The sequence below is a fragment of the Sus scrofa genome, chromosome 2 (assembly GCF_054392235.1).
Source record: "Sus scrofa isolate SSC_HxYL_T2T_F1_AM1 chromosome 2, Sscrofa_HxYL_maternal_Yorkshire_Landrace_v2.0, whole genome shotgun sequence".
Taxonomy (NCBI): Eukaryota; Metazoa; Chordata; class Mammalia; order Artiodactyla; family Suidae; genus Sus; species Sus scrofa.
Window position 1 is genome coordinate 16,278,830 of NC_139384.1, and position 15,306 is coordinate 16,294,135.

At 39.0% G+C, this 15,306-nt stretch overlaps 2 protein-coding genes across 2 annotated transcripts in view; both read left to right on the forward strand.

Annotated features, from left to right (window-relative positions):
- The window catches only part of LOC110259269 (olfactory receptor 4C46-like), a 949,087-nt gene that overhangs the window by 218,220 nt on the left and 715,561 nt on the right, over positions 1-15,306 (forward strand). The window lies entirely within an intron of this gene.
- LOC146405229 (olfactory receptor 4C46-like) overlaps positions 9,673-15,306 on the forward strand; it is a 64,937-nt gene continuing 59,303 nt past the window's right edge. The window contains exon 1 of the mRNA XM_085015212.1: positions 9,673-9,909. The gene's annotated coding sequence lies outside the window, so the exon portion shown is untranslated. The remainder of the gene's footprint in view (positions 9,910-15,306) is intronic.

Here is a 15,306-nt window from a genome sequence, read left to right on the forward strand (position 1 = left end):
TGGGACACAATGGATGAAAAGGAGTAAGATGGCAAAGTGAAGAGGCATGAGGCTGGAAGAGAGAGTCCTATAAGATGGAATTGAAGTAGCAATGTACAATTGAATTATGTGTTTCTGATACTCAGAAAGATATGTCAGACAAATGTAGAAATCTCGAGCATATTAGATGGCAGTTAGGAGTTCGTGTCATGGCTCAATGGTTAGCAAATCCGACTAGGAACCATGAGGTTGTGGGTTTGATCCCTGGCCTTGCTCAGTGGGTTAAGGATCCAGGATTGCCATGAGGTGTGTTGTAGGTTGCAGATGTGGCTCAGATCCTGAGTTGCTGTGGTTCTGGCATAGGCCAGCAGCTACAGCTCCAATTGGACCCCTAGCCTGGGAACCTCCATATGCCATGGGTGTGGCCCTGAAAAGACAAGAGATGAAAAAATGAAAACGAAAAAGAAAAAAAAAAAGATGGCAATAAAGCCAAAAGTGTGGAAGACATCACCTATAGAAGGTGTAATTCAGTGGTCTCTCAAAAGGTCATAGCCATTTTGACATGTCTAAGAAAACAAACAAAAAAAATTGATTCTAAAATAGAACTCCTAAAAATGTCAATTGCTATATTACTAGGAATTCACTAGGATGCCAAATTCACAAAATAAAAATAGGCTACAAAAAAAAATCAACCCTGTATCAGAGTTTTTGTCTGCAAATCTACAAATTGAGTGTTAATGGGTAAATGTCCTTAATTTCTCCAAAACAACTTTCAGTTTTATAGCATCCAAATGGGAACTAAAATATGAGAATAAAATGAATACATTTTGATATGCAAAGGCTCAAGAAGTTTTACCAGTCAAGCATTGTGAATAAGAAATATACCTCAGTAGAACACAAGCAAACTACATTTAGCACCTCCAAAGGATTATACACCATGACCAATGATGTAAGATTTCTTTAAAATATGTGAATCAATCAATGTGGTAAACCACTTCACAGAAGGAAATATAAAAAGAAACGCAACATAATCATGTCAATAGATACAGAAAAAGCATTTAAGCACAACAACCATTCATGAAAAAATCTCAACAAAATAGATTTTGAAGGAAGTTTCCTTAACACAATAAAAACCATTAATGAAAAGCCCACAACTAATATGGTAACCAATGAGAGAAAACTGTCAACTTTTCCTCTAACACCCAGTGAAAAGTAAGGATGACCATTCTCATCATGTCTATTCAACATAGTATGAGAAGTACTAGGAGTTCCCAGTGTGGCTCAGCCAGTTAAGGACTTGACATTGTCTCTTTGAGGATGCAGGTGCTATCTCTGGCCTGACTCTGTGTGTTAAGGATCCAGCATTGCCACAAGTGACAGCATAAGGCACAAATGCGGTTCAGGTCTCTTGTTGCTGTGGCTGTGGTGTAGGCCAGAGCTGCAGCTCCAATTCAACCCCTGGCCCAGGAACAACCATATGCTGCAGGTGTGGCTGTAAAAACAAACAAAAAAGTACTAGCAAAAGCAATCAGAAAAGAAAAAGAACTAATGGGCATCCAAATGGAAAGTCTGAGATGACATGATTTTATATATATTTAAAACATAAAAAAACTCTAAATCTAATACACGTATCCAGTACAGATGTAGAATAAATATCAAAATACAAAAATTGTTTGTATCTCTTTACAGCAAACTATATGAAAGGGAAATCAGAAAAAATACCCCTTTTATGAGAATATCAAAAAGAAGTAAATACTTTGGAAGAAATTTAAACAGTGAGCTGAAAGTCTTCTACAGTAAAAACTGTAAGACATTAAAGAAAGAAATTGAAAAAGACATAAATAAATGGAAAAGAAATAAATGGAAAATAAATTTTCCAAGAAAAATATTTATTGGATCATGAGAACTAATACTGTTAAAACAGCCATACTACCCAAGACCATCTAAGATACAATGAAGTTCATATCAAACTTCCAGGACATATTTCACAGAATTAGAATATACTGTCCTAAAATACATATGGAACCACCAGAGACCCTGAGTTGCCAAAGCAATGCTGAGAAAGAAGAATAAACATGGAGACATCTCACTTCCAAATTTCAAATTATATTTCAAAGCTATAGTAATCACAAAAGGATGGTACTGGCGTAAAATAGACACCCAAAACAACAGAACAGAATTGAGATCCCATAAATAAACCCTTGCCTATACAGTTACCTAATATTTGACAAGGTGCCAAGACACCTCAATGGGGAATAAATAGACTTTTCAGTAAATAGTGATAGGTAAAGTTATATTCACATGAAAAAGAATGAAACTGGACCTGTATTTTATACTGTGTACAAAAATCAACACAAAGAGGAACAAGACGTAAATGTAAAACCTGAAACTGTAACAATGCCAGAAGAAAACATAGAGTAAAAGCTTATTGACATTGGTCTGCATAATGATTCTTGACTATGACACCAAAAGCTCAGGCAACCAATGTAAAACTAAACAAGCGAGACTACTTGTTTATCAAACAATTTTTTTTTTATTTTTTGAAGAAAAAAGAAACATTAAAGAAACAATCAGGAATTCGCTCATGGTGCAGTGAGTTAAGGACCCAGCATTGTCACTGAAGCTGCTTGGGTCACTGCTGTTGTGGAGGTTCAATCCCTGGGCCAGGAATGTCCACATGCCACAGGTGTGGGAATAAAAAAATAAAAGCAACAACCAAAATGTGAAAAGGCAAGCAAAACAATGGGAGCAAATGTTTGCAACCTTTAGATCTGATGATGGGTTAAAAGCCAAAATATATAAGAAAATCATACAACTCAATAGCAATAAAAAGTAAATAATCCAATTTTTAATTGGGTAAAGGAATGAATAGATAATTTTTGCAAGAATATATCAAAATGGCTAAGAGGCATGTAAAAAGGTGCAGAACATTATTAATTATCAGGGAAGTGCAAATCAAAACCACAATGAATATAACCTCACACCTGTTAGGGGGGTCAGAATCTCTGGGGCTTTGTGGAATCTATTTGTAACCCCTTGTTATTAGTCCTTTCTTTTTATTTTTTTTTGAAAGTCCTAGTGATGGAAATCAGAGAAGCAAAAGAAATAAAAGGAATACAAATTGGAAAAGAAATAAAACTATCACTCTTTGCAGATGACATGATACTATACCTAGAAAATCCTAAAGACACCGCCAGAAAACTATTAGGGCTCATCAATGAATTTGGTAAAGTCTCAGGATAAAAAGCTTCTATAGCTTTTCTATCACAAATCCCCAGCCTATCTCCCCGTCCCCACCTGTCTCCTTTGGAAAACATATGTTTGTCAAAGTCTGTGAGTCAATAGCTGCTCTGCAAAGAAGTTCATTGCATCCTTTTTGAGAGTCCACATAGAAGTGATAGCATATGACATTGGTGTCTGGTACATAATTAAGCTACAGTAATCAATTGCTTTTCCATATACTAACAATGAAAGATCAGAAAGAGAAATTAGGAAAACCATCCCATTTTACATTGCATCAGAAAGAATAAAATACCTAGGAGTAAACCTACCAAAAGGGACAAAAGACCTGTACTTTGAAAACTAGAACACGCTCATGAAAGAAATCGAAGACACAATAGATGGAAAAATACACCATGCACTTGGATTGGGATAATCAATATAGTCAAAATAACAATTCTACCTAAGGCCATCTACAGATTCTATGCAATCCCTATCAAATTACCAATGACATTCTTTACAGAACTAGACAAAATATTTTAAATTACATGATGGAGGATAATGTGAGAAAAAATGTATATATATATTATATATGTGTATATATATGTATGTATGACTGGGTCACTTTGCTATACAGCAGAAATGGACAGAACATTTTAAGTCAACTATAAAGAATTTTTAATAATTTTAAAAATAAATGAAATTTGTATGGAAACACAGAAGACCTCAAATAGCCAAAGCAATACTGAAAAGAAAAAAACAGAACAGGAAGAATCAGGCTCCCTGATCTCACACTTTACTACAAAGCTACAGTCATCAAAACTGTATAGTACCAGCACAAAAACAGAAATAGAGATCCATGGAACAGGAGAGAAAGCCCAGAAATAAACCCAAGCACCTATGGACAACTGACCTATGACAAAGGGGTCAAAAATATACAGTGCAGGAAAGATAATCTCTTCAAAATGTCGTGCTGGGAAAACTGGACAATGATATGATGTAAAGGAATGAAAATAGAATATTTTCTAATACCATACACAAAAATAGCCTCAACATGGATTAAAGACCTAAATGTAAGGCCAGATACTCTAAAACTCCTAGAGAAACATATAGGCAGAGCAGCTCTTTGACATAAATCACAGCAACATCTTTTTTGACCCACCTCCTAGAATAAAGACACACACACACACACACACACACACACACAAGAGTGGGACTTATTAAATTCAAAAGTTTCTGCACAGCAAAGGAAACAATTTAAAAAATGAAAAGACAACCCACAGAATTGGAGAAAATTTTTGCAAGTGACTCAACTGACTAAATATAATCTCCAAAGTATACAAAAACTCATACAACTCAAGAACAAAAAAACAAACAAATAATCAGAAAATGGGCAGAAGACCTAAATCCACATTTCTCCAAAGAAGACATACAGATGGCCAGCAGGCACATGAAAAATGCTCCACATCACTAATTATTAGAGAAAGGCAATCAAAACAACAGTGGGGTACCATCTCAAACCAGTTAGAGTGGCCATCATTAACAAGTCAACAAACAACAAGTGCTGGAGTGGATGTGGAGTTAACGGAACCCTGCTTTGCTGTTGGTGGGAATGTAAATTGGTACAACCACTATGGAAAATGGTATGGAAATCCCTCAGAAAACTAAATCTAGAGCTACCATATGACCCAGAAATCCCATTCCTGGGCATCTATCCAAACACAATTTTCATTGAATAAGATACATGCACCCGTATGTTCACAGCTGCACTATTCACAATAGCCAAGACATGGAAACAGCTTCAATGCTCATCAAGAGAAAATGGATTAAGAAGGTGTGGTACATCTCTACAATGGAATACTACTCAGCCATAAACTAGGACAAAATAAATGCCATTGGTAGCCACATGGATGGAACTAGAGACTTTCATACGAAGTGAAGTAAGTCAGAAACAGAAAGACAGACAATATAGAATATCACTTACATGTGGAGTCTAAAACATGGCACAAATGATCTACCTACAAAGCAGAAACAGATCATGGACATGGAGGACACACTTGTGGTTGCTGTTGGGGGTAGCGGGAGTGGTATGGATTGGGAATCTGGGGTTAGTAGATGAAAACTTGCATTTGTAGGGGATGGGCAATGGGATCCTGCTGTAGAGCACAGGGAACTATATCCAATCACTTGTGATGGATCAGGCTGGAAGATAATGTGACATATATATATATATATATATATATATATATATATATATGTGTGTGTGTGTGTGTGTGTGTGTGTGTGTGTGTGTGACTTTTCTATACAGCAGAAATTGGCAAAACATTGTAAATCAAGTATAACAAAAAATTTAAATATATATATCAAGATAGCATTTTTATTTCCTTTGGCCATATACCCAGAAATGGGATTGTTGAATCATATGATAGTTTGATTTTTAATTTTTCAGGAATATACAGTCTGCTTTCTACACTTGTTATACTAATTTACATTCCCACCAGCATAAGAGTTCCCTTTCCTCCACATCCCCACAAACACCTGTCTTTGTCTTTTTGATCATGGCCATTCTATTGATTCTTTTTCTAGGTACAATTAGTTTCCTAATGAGTCTAATATCCTGTGCAAATACTCTTAATTATGTTTATTGAGTTATCTCAGAAATTGAATCTTTCAAATTCAAATTTTTTAAAAGTTATTTTATTTTTGAATTTGAGAACATAATATCTAAATTTCCCCTCTAACTTAAGCATACTTATCTCTGCCCCTTAAAGATTCTTTTGAACTCTGATGAATAGTCTTTTTTTTTCTTCATCTCTACCTGGCATATGGAAGTTCCTGAGTCAGGGATTGAACTGCACTTCTGCTGACTCTGGTGGATCCTTAACCCACTGCACCACAGTGAGAACTCCTCCGGCCAGTATTTTTTAACAGCCTTCATAGATCAATCTAAGGCTTCAATGTATTTGTTTCAAGTTACATTATTTCTTCATTTCTAAAATATATTCGGCTCCACATAAGCAGAGGGGATATCTGCCTACAAGATGTTAATTGCTAATTTAAGAGTGGTGGTATGTCTACATTTGGTCTGATCTGTGATAGAGTTTTGTATATGTGTGAATATAATTTTTTTAGTCACTTTTGTTTGCAACAGAAACTCACAATTCCACATTAACATTCTTGCCTGTGAGCATCTTATAGACACCAGAAAAAGTTTCAGCCTGGTGCTCTACGTTGTTCTACTGTGCTTTATCCAAGTGAAGATTTGTGAGCCAGCTGCCATCCAATTTTACACAGATACAGGTGTAGTAGATAGAAAACCAAAATTATACAAGTCTGATTCTGAGATATGGTTGCTGTATCTCTGGATAAATCCTTTAGATTCCTGGGGCTTCTGTTATCCCCTATGCAAAATAAGAAAGCTTTCATTTGACTCTCATCTATAATATTAAACACTATTTCTACTGTGCAATCAAATCAATTCTTTCAGCTTAGAATAGTCATCAAATGCAGAAAAGGAGTCAGAGACAAAGGAAACAAAAGCAGTAAAAGATACTCCTGGAGATACATCAAGACCTGTTTGATCTGCAAGGAATGAAAGGGAAATTTCATCTTCAAACTGTGTTTGAGGATTCCCCAGGAATTGCTTTTCCTTGCTATTTTAAACATTCTTCTGTTAATGTAAATAAATAAGGGGGGAGGAATGGAAAGAAAGAAACAACTCTGCTCTTAATCTCACCACTCTTTCATATTTATTAAGGGATTCTTCACCATCTGGTGGAAGTTTAAACACTCTAGGGAGGTCACTGCAACGTACGTGTGAAAAGGGCTTTGGGACATAGTTTTGCTTAAAGGAGCTCAGAAGTGACTCTTCACACCAAGCTATAGATGTTAACGATTCCTTTAGTTCTGGGCTGGGGGTAGAATTTCACAGTGTCTTCGGGAAGCATCAGGAATTGTGTCCACCTGAGACACAGTCCAAAGATCCATCAAGTTCAAGTTCAGGGCTTACAGTCCCTACTGAACTCTGGGCTCTCCTCTACCCTTCACACCAATGTTGGGCCGGGCTTTTCCAGCTTATGGGAAACTACAGGGCTGTGTTTCCTCAGATCTGTGTGTCAGATATGGGATTAGTCTCATTATATTACTGGCTTCTCTTATATAGGAAAACTATTGATAGCAAGAATAATGGTAATAATAATAATAACTCAAATTCACACTCAAACACATTCCCCTGTTTTACATGCTCATTCCCCTTTTGTTTTTCCTCCTGAACTAAACAAAAAAACAAAAAAAAGACAAAACTATTCCCCACTGAGACAACCCTCCCATTTAAGAGGGCTCAAATTGTAGCAGTTTTGACAACTGTGAATTATGTTTCTTGGTTCTCATCTGGAAGAAACTAGGCATTTAAACACAAGCCTAGCAACTGTGCCTCCATTGTCCATTCTCTAATGTCCATGAGAAAGTTGTCTTTCTCTGTGAATCAGGACCCATCTCAGAGAATAGCTTCCTCCATTTCTGAGCATGTCAACCTGATAACACCTCACTTTCCTTTGAAATTATGGCATATCCTTACCCAAAATTGGGAATATACTCTCTCGTAGTCTTGTATGGTTGCACTTCATTATCTTATCATCATCTGTAAAACTATACTTTCCCCTCATTTCTGAGGACAGTATCTTGCAATTATATTACAAGTATTCAAAATATTGATATTTGATTAAATTCTCTTCTTTCACAAACCTTTCATATTATTTTTAGAAGAAAAAATATCCCACCAGTATTGCCCAGGGCTCGAGTTTTGCTTTATTTTTCTCCCCTTCCTGTGATAATTTGGGTATGCTTTTCCAAAATAAAGTTAAGAGTGATGCCTTAAGAATTCTTTGTAAATTATTAATTTCAGTGAATCTCTGACCCACACACCTCAAAGTTTGGTCGAAGTCATGTCTTTGATGCTCCCAGTCTGCCTCTCGCCAGCTGAAACCTGCCACTTCACAGTGCTATTGGCAACAGATGCTGTTTCCTCGACTTCTTGTTGGGTCACTTTAAAGAGAATGATATAAAAGCTTAATGACTCTGGGGAAAGCCCAAAGTCATTAACCCAAAGTCTCCCTCCATAATCAGAACCACTTCAGAGAACTGACAGATTTAATTTCCAGGTGCCTTTTCAGTTTGTTTAAAAAAAAGTAAAAAAAAAAATCAACTTACTAAATTTGAAAACCAATTAATAGTTGCACCTGGAATCATAACACTAATCCAAAGCTCTTCAGTAAACATCTTCAGTAAACAGAGGTATGTAATTGTTTTTGATTGTCTTGTGCACTTGAATAATGTGCATATATAATTACATATATTTCACACAATTTGCTTGATGTGTAATATAGCATATATATTACAAAGATCTCTTTTTGGAGGTATTTATTGAATTTTAATTGTCCTGCTTTTTTAGAAGTTCCATTTGACTGGAACAGAGTGGATTCCGTAGTACTATTGGGGTTCACTGTGTTTCATAGAGTCTCTGCTGATTTCTGGAAAAACTGGCGGCAAAAAGTTCACTTCTAGCCCATACCTAGAATGAAACATAGTGCAGGCTTTCATTTTTTTTTTTTTCACTTTTTGATTGTACCCCATTAAGGGCGACTCTTGACCACTAATATTCTTTCTTATCCCTTTCACATTCCTACCCTTTCCTGTCCCCTCATTAATGCTTTATTTTCTGTCTCCTCCCTGCCTTGCCCTCCCCTCCTTCTTCCTTTGTAATACAATGTCCAAAAAGAAACTGGTTCATACTTTGAGAGGGAATTTATGAGCTGTCCACTGCAGATGCTTTCCTGATTTCATTGGGCCTTCTAATAGAGACTATGCTTTCCTTTTCCAAACCATCTGAACAGCTAGGCAAGAGAAAGGTAGATTCGGCTCCCCTTCGCCCCTGCTTAAAAGCTTCTATGGTGCTATTATGACCAACTCTTTGAGTCAGGTTCGGATCAAAAGCGAAGGGAAGCTTTGTTCTTCTTCTTATTATTATTATTAATAGTTCTTTTTAAGGCTGCACCCCTGCCACATATGGAAGTTCCCAGGTTGGGGGTGGAATTGGAGCTGCAGCTGCCAGTCTATGCCACAGCTGCAACAACTCAGGACCCCAGCCTCATCTGTGACCCACACCACAGCTCGAGGCAACACGGGATCTGTAAACCACTGAGCGAGGCCAAGAATGGAACAGGCCTCCTCAAGGATACTAGTTGGGTTGGTTCCTGCTGAGTCACAACTGGAACTCTGGAAGCCATTTTCTTTGATCAAAGAACAGAAACGCACCAGCTGGTTCTCTAGAGCACATGCTCTCCTAAACAGACAGGCGGTGGGCGGGGTTCTCATGGAGGGGGAGGGAAGTGGGCCAGGTTTTCTTCATTGGGGAGGGGAGGAGGCCGAGTTCTCATCAGCGTGGGTGCGGGGGTGCAGTGTTCTCATGAGGCCAGCACAGCTGAGCAGCTCACGCTCCAGGCCTCAGTGCTGCACCACAATTGCAGGGCCCCTTCGCTCTCTTGAATTGCGGTGTCATACCCAGGGCTTCAGCACAAGGTTGCTGGGCTGAGGTGTGGCAAGGCCATTTCACAGGAGGAACTCTGGTCCAAAGCACCAGGTGCCAGGGCTCCATGCACAGTACTCTGCTCTTGGGCAAGGAAAACAGGAGTGAGCACAAAGGCAACAAAAAAGGTGAGCCTGCATTTTATTAGCAGATTCTGTTTTCATTTCTCAATAGTTGTTAATGGGCTTTGCTGGTGATGCATCCTCTCTGCCTTCTGTCCTACTCCTCATCCTTAAGGGGCGCTGAGGGGCAAAGGTCCATTTTCTGTAACATCTTCCTGCTGATTTCCAGGAGTGTCATTGCCACACCTAAGGAGCAGAACTTTGCCTCCACTGCCTTTAGATGTGTGTGTTTGTTACCAGGCTTCAGCCCTAAGCGTTGGTCTCTATTTTTCTAGCCTTTTGAAGAGAAAGGATGTCAGATACTTGGAAACATGAAGCTATCTCAGTCTTTGGCCTGTTGGCAAGTGTGCCTTGATGTGGAAACCCACCGCTGGGGCCTGAATCTCCCTGGTTCCACTTGTGTTATTTTTTGGAAGAGACGCTTCAGGTCAGAGAGAGGTTTCCACAAGCAGTCTAGGGGATCCATTGGAACCACACCCCAGGGTGTTTTTCTGGAGGTTGGGACTGGGATTCCCTTCTTCACTGGGATCTGATGTCCCCATGGAGTGATCCTGGGAAACTTGAGGCAGAATGGGAGGTTAGGCTCACCGAGTGGGGTTGTTCCACTTAGGGGTGAGCTGCTGGTTGCCCATGGTTTTAGGTGTATCCTGGCTCCTGGCCATAAGGAGTGTAGGGCCAAGTGGGTGGTTGCAGGCAACATCTAATTAAAATACTCTGTGAGGGCTTTCCTGGTTTCTTCTACCTGGAAGGCATACTTGGGTTGAGTCCCCATGGGTGGTTAGTCCAGATTCCTGTGCCAACTGGTTGACTTAGAGGGCAACAGCCAGAGGTGGACTTGGAGAAGGGCTCCAAGCCTAGTGCTTGATGTTCTACTATAATAGAGTTAATACAGCTTGCACTGAGATTTCCATTGGGAATACTCCCTAAGTGGTATTATAGCAGTCCATGGCCATATGCAAGCATCCATGTGTTTGTTGCATGGGTCAGACCAGCTAATTAAATGGCACAATTATGGGGAACTGGAATCCTTCAAATCTTTTATAGTTGCTTTTATCTTTGAAATTCATTTTAAAATATGATTTTAATTTTCTAATTTGTGATGTAGGGGCCCTTCTTATAGAACAATTTACATGAGTTTTTTTCAGATGCTGCATATACATATATTCCAATGATATATTTGAAGAATAGGGAACTAATCATAAGAGAGATTCACTGACTTGCTACACCTACTCAGAGACAGTCTTGCACCAAAACTGAATTTATGATGTGGCCTTCAGAAGCCTTCCCTCTGGCTGGAAGATTATGATATTATTTCAGGTGACAGATTAGATATTGCCATCAATCATTCTCAAGAAGTTTTGAGTATTCATTCCCCTTTCCTCAACACATGGTCCCAAACTGATCCCTTGTCAACCTCTCCTCTCTCCCAGGAAGCCCATGCATCTTCCTGTAATTTGCTATAACCCATAATCCTGTCCAAGCTCCATGGAAATGGCAACCAGTGGAGGCTGCCAAAATACTGAGCCTCAGGTTCCCTTTCCAAATCCAGAATATCTTTACCAGAGTTAAGTTCTTCCCACCAAATAAATCGAACTGTTTCAAGGTCCGTTCCTCCAAAGTGTTTTCCCAGCTCTCACAAGTTCATCTTAATGAAGTCCTGCAGACACATTGGGGGTGTAGGCTACTTCCTTTCATATTCAGAGCTTTACCTGTGTTATGCTGAACTTTGAGTCTATGTATTGGTCTGGATCTAATGAAGGTTGTGGTATCTGATGTTGAGCAGGGAACATGTGTCCTTTGAGAATCCTGTTTCAGGTGAAGTCATTGCTCATTCTCCAGTCAAGGGAACACTTATTTTGGAGCAAGGGTAAAGGAAGGACTCTGCCAGCCCAAAGGTTCAGAGAATTTAAAGGTTCAAGGTCTCAGCTTTTCTCACCTTGAGACACCTCAGACACATGGAACTACAGTAGCACCTAGGACTTTTGTCCCTGATGGGTAGCCCTGTGCTCTGTGCTTGGCTGCTGGATCAGATGCCATGTTGTAGTTCACATGGAACTATTTTGTAGATTGGAGGCAGGTGACCTTTCTCAAGCTACATGCTGTTTGTTTCCCGCTAACCCAACTACTGCGTCTTTGTGTATGACTCAGAAATTAAATTGTAGAATACAATGTTGATCATTTGAAATTTTAATCATTATAAGTAGGGATTTAAAGTCACTGTAATATACTAATTATTAATAAAACATTGAAGTGTTTTCCATTTAGGGGGAAGAAGTGTGTTATTAATTTTCATTTATTTATTTAGTTAGTTATGTATTTTTTTCTGCTGTACAACATGGGGAGCAAGTTATACATACATGTACACAACTTTTTCCTCCCATTGTTGTGTTGCAATGTAAGTATCTAGACATTAGGCCCTTACCTAATATCTTTGTAAATCCATTCCAGGACCAACAGTTTGCATCTGTTAACCCCACCCTCCCAATCCCTCCCACTCCCTCTTTCTCCCCCTGGGGCAGACACAAGTCTATTTTAAAGTCCATGAGTTTCTTTTCTGTGGAAACCTTCATTTGTGCTGTATATTAAATTACAGTTAAAAGTGATATCATAGGTTATTGGACTTTCTCTGACTTATTTCAGTATGAAAATGAGTGAACTAGTTTCATCTCTGTTGCTGCAAATGGCATTATGTGGTTCATTTTTATGGATGAGTAGTATTCTATCGTGTACATATAACACATCTTCCTACTCCAGTCATCTTTCGATGGACATTTGGGTTGTTTCCGTGTCTTGGCTATTGTGAATAGTGCTGCAATGAACATGTGGGTGCATGTATCTTTTTTAAGGAGAGTTTTGTCTGGATATATGCCCAAGAGTGGGACTAGTGGGTCATATACGGTAGTTCCACATAAAGTTTTCTAAGGTACATACGTACTGCTCCCCATAGTGGCTATACCAGGTTACATTCCCACCAACAGGGCAGGAGGGTTTGCTTTTCTCCACAAGCCTTCCAGCCCTTGTTATTAGTGGACCTATGAATGATGGCCCTTCTGACTGGTGTGAGGTGGTATCTCATGGTCGTTTTGCTTTGCATTTCTCTTATACTCAGGGGTGTTGAGCATTGTTTCATGTGCTTGCTGGCTGTCTGTATATCTTCCTTGGAGAACAGTCTATTCAGGGCCTTTGCCCATTTTTCCATTGGGAGGTTGGCTTTTTTGCTGTTGCATTGTATAAGCTGCTTGTGTAACCTAGAGATGAATCCCTTGTCCGTTGCATCGTTTGCAACTCTTTTCTCCCATTCTGTAAGGTGTCATTGTGTTGTCGTTTTGGTTTCCTTTGCTGTGCAAAAGCTGGTTGGTTTGACTAGGTCCCACTGGTTTCTTTTGGCTCTTCTTTCTGTTGCCTTGGGAGACTGACCTGAGAACATGTTCATGAGGTTGATGTCAGAGAGTGTTTTCCCTAGTTCTCCTCCAGGAGTTTGATGGTGTCTTGTCTTCTATTTAAGTCTTTCCACCATTTTGAGTTTATTTTGGTGCATGGTCAGAGGGTGTGTTCTACTTTCACTGCTTTGCATACAGCTGCCCAGGTTTCGCAGCAATGCTTGCTGAGTAGACTTTCTTTGTCCCGTGTTATGCTCTTGCCTCCTTTGTCAAAGATGAATTAACCAGAGGTGTCAGGGTGTGTGTGGGTTCTCTATTCTGTTCCATTGGTCTGTCTGTCTGTTTTGATACCAGTACCACACTGTCATGATGACAGTGGCTTTGTGATATTTCTTGAAGTCTGGGAGAGGTATGCCTCCGGCTTGGTTTTTGTTCTTCAGAATTGCTTTGGCCATTCTGGGCCTTTTGTGCTTCCCTATAAATTGTTGGATTGTTTGTTCTAGTGCTGTGAAAAATGTCATGGGTATTTTGTTGGGGATTGCATAGAATGTGTAAGTTGCTTTGGGTAGTATGGCCATTTTTACAATATTGATTTTTCCAACCCATGAACATGGACTATCTTTCCATTTCTGTAGATCCTCTTTAATTTCCTGGATTAATGTTTTATAGTTCTCCGCATATAAGTCCTTTACCTCCTGGGCCAGGTGTATTCCAAGTTATTGATTTTGGGGGGTGCAGTTTCAAAAGGTATTGTATTTTCGTATTCCTTTTCTAACATGTCATTGTTAGGATGGAGAAATGAGGCTGGTTGCTGAATGTGAATCTTATATCCTGCTACTTTGCTGATTTTCTAAATGAGTTCAAGTAGTTTTGAGGTTGAGTCAGCTTTTCATTTTCTGGCCACGCCTGTGGCATGCAAAAATCCTCAGGCCAGGTATATAATCTGAGGCACTCTTGGAAAGGAGTTCCCTGGCGGCTCAGTGGATTAAGGCTATGGTGTTGTCACTGCTGTGGTTTGGGTCTCTGCTGGGGTGCAGTTTCGACCCCTGGCCTGGGAACTTCTGCACACCCCATGCAGCCAAGAAAAAAATAAACAGATAAACTTGTAATGATATCTGCCCTATGGTCTTTTGTTTTGTAGAAATGATTACTAGTTTTAGTGTTTATCTAGTTTAACAGCTTTATTGAGATAGAATTTATATACTGTATTATTCACTCATTTGAAGTGTATAATGATTTTTAGTATAGAATCTATGCAAGCATCAACATGACCTAATTTTACAACCTACATTTCACTCCCCCAAGAACCCCATATCCATTAGTAGTCACTCCTCATTCCCCTATACTCCTGTTACCAGCAGCCCTAGTCAAACGTTAATCTACAAGGATTTTCTTTTCTGGACATTTTTACCAAAAAAACAATCATGCAATATGTTGTCTGCTGTAACATTCTTCTTTCACATCACATAATATTCCTAAAGTTTCATTTATGATGTGGTAAGAATCAGTATTTCTGTTTTATTCCAAATAGTTTTCTAGGTCGTGGATGTATCATTTACCCAGTCGTCAGTTGATTGACCTGTGGATTGTTTCCCCATTGTGGCTATTGTGAATGATGTTGTGGTGAACATTGGTGTGCATGTATCCTTGTGAATAAATATTTTCATTTCTCTTGGGTAGAGACCTTGCTGGGTCATTGTTATTATGTATCCTTTTGAGGAACTTCCCAACCATTTTCCAAAGTGGCTGCATCATTTACATTCTCACTAGCAATATAGAACAACTCCACTTGTTCTACATACACACCAGTACTTATCACTCTGTATTTTTTGATTCTAGGCATCTAGTGGGTATGAAGCTTTATCTCATTATGGCTTAGGGTTGCATTTCCTAAAGATGGAAGTTGTTGACCTCTCTTATCTGCTTTTGCCCATGTGTTGGTTTGTTTGTTTGCCTGAGGCCACAGCATGTGAAAGTTGCCAGGCCAGCATTTGAACTCATGCCACAGTAGCAACCCAAGCTG